At 41.2% G+C, this 1244-nt stretch overlaps 1 non-coding gene across 1 annotated transcript; it reads right to left on the reverse strand.

Moving 5' to 3' along the window:
* Window positions 1–397: 397 nt before the first annotated feature.
* TRNAE-CUC (transfer RNA glutamic acid (anticodon CUC)) lies at window positions 398–469 on the reverse strand. The gene has a single exon. It is a non-coding gene; the product is annotated as a tRNA-Glu (tRNA).
* Window positions 470–1244: the final 775 nt, after the last annotated feature.

Raw genomic sequence — 1244 nt, forward strand, 5'->3', positions numbered from 1 at the left:
ATTGTTTCTTCCTTGCTCTGGCTACACATCTCCATGCTTCCCTGGCTTACATTGAAGTGTCCAACAATGTGGTGTTTCTTTAAGCAAAGGCCACAAAGGAAAAGAAACAGGCGACCTGTATTTTTGACAGTGAATATTAAAAATGGTAGGACATCAGTTGTGAAGAATAAGCTTTGTGAACAAGCTGGCTCTTTTTTATCATTTATCAGTGCTTTGTCTCGTACCTGATAAGTCAAGTTATTATTTGTGTCAAGTTACATAAAGAAACACATTAATGAAATACTTGTTATTTAAAAAAAAATCGAGAAATTTGATATGATCAAAATAAAAAATAAATGAATTCTTCCCCGGCCGATACAGAACAATACACTAAACGTAAGAAAAAAAAAACATCACCTTCCCTGACCGGGAATCGAACCCGGGCCGCGGCGGTGAGAGCGCCGAATCCTAACCACTAGACCACCAGGGAATGCTGCACACATTCATCTGAGCATGTTCCAAGTCCCAGTATGAGGCTGTATGGTGTTATGGGTCATGGTATTTGATTATGAAGGTACCAACAACACCGCATCAGGTTAACACTCTCAAGCTAGTGTTTACTAAATTTAAGAAATCATCAACAGACACAGAAAACACACTACTTTGAGGCAGACCATGAAGAAATGAATTTAAATAGACAGTTTTTTAAGAGTTTCAAAGTTCCGAAAATATAGAAGACCCTAGTAACACACAACAACTGGAGAGGAAAAACAGCAAGAACCAGTTAAGCATAAAGGAAAAAAATACCATTCTCGGAGGCCAGCACATCTCGGGGACCACTATTGGAGGGCTGCAGATCATCTCAGGGACCCCTACAGCTCGTCCCAGGCCTCGACAAAGCTTTCAAGTTTCCCAGATCCGAGCACCAGCACTTCACCAGGCAGCCCATGTTTCTTTGGGGGCTTTGGATCCTGAGCCCCCTCGCCCTTAGTTCAGAGAGTTAGAAACATGACTACAAGTCCCAGAATACACTACAATAATCGACCCTGATTTTGGCAGTATGCCTGGATCTTGGAAATATAAAATCTCTGATAAAGAGGGCGGGGCGGGCACTTCCGGGTTAGTGGTACTTTTGCTTTCACAATGTGCCTGTAAGTTGTAAACCATTACGTTTATAAAGATAAAGACATGTCTCCTTCATATTAACCATCAGTCAGAGCCCGCACCATCGTTTCATTAATTTAGTGTGAAAAAACACGTTTAAA

This window comes from Lissotriton vulgaris, chromosome 1_1 (genome assembly GCF_964263255.1).
Source record: "Lissotriton vulgaris chromosome 1_1, aLisVul1.2, whole genome shotgun sequence".
Taxonomy (NCBI): Eukaryota; Metazoa; Chordata; class Amphibia; order Caudata; family Salamandridae; genus Lissotriton; species Lissotriton vulgaris.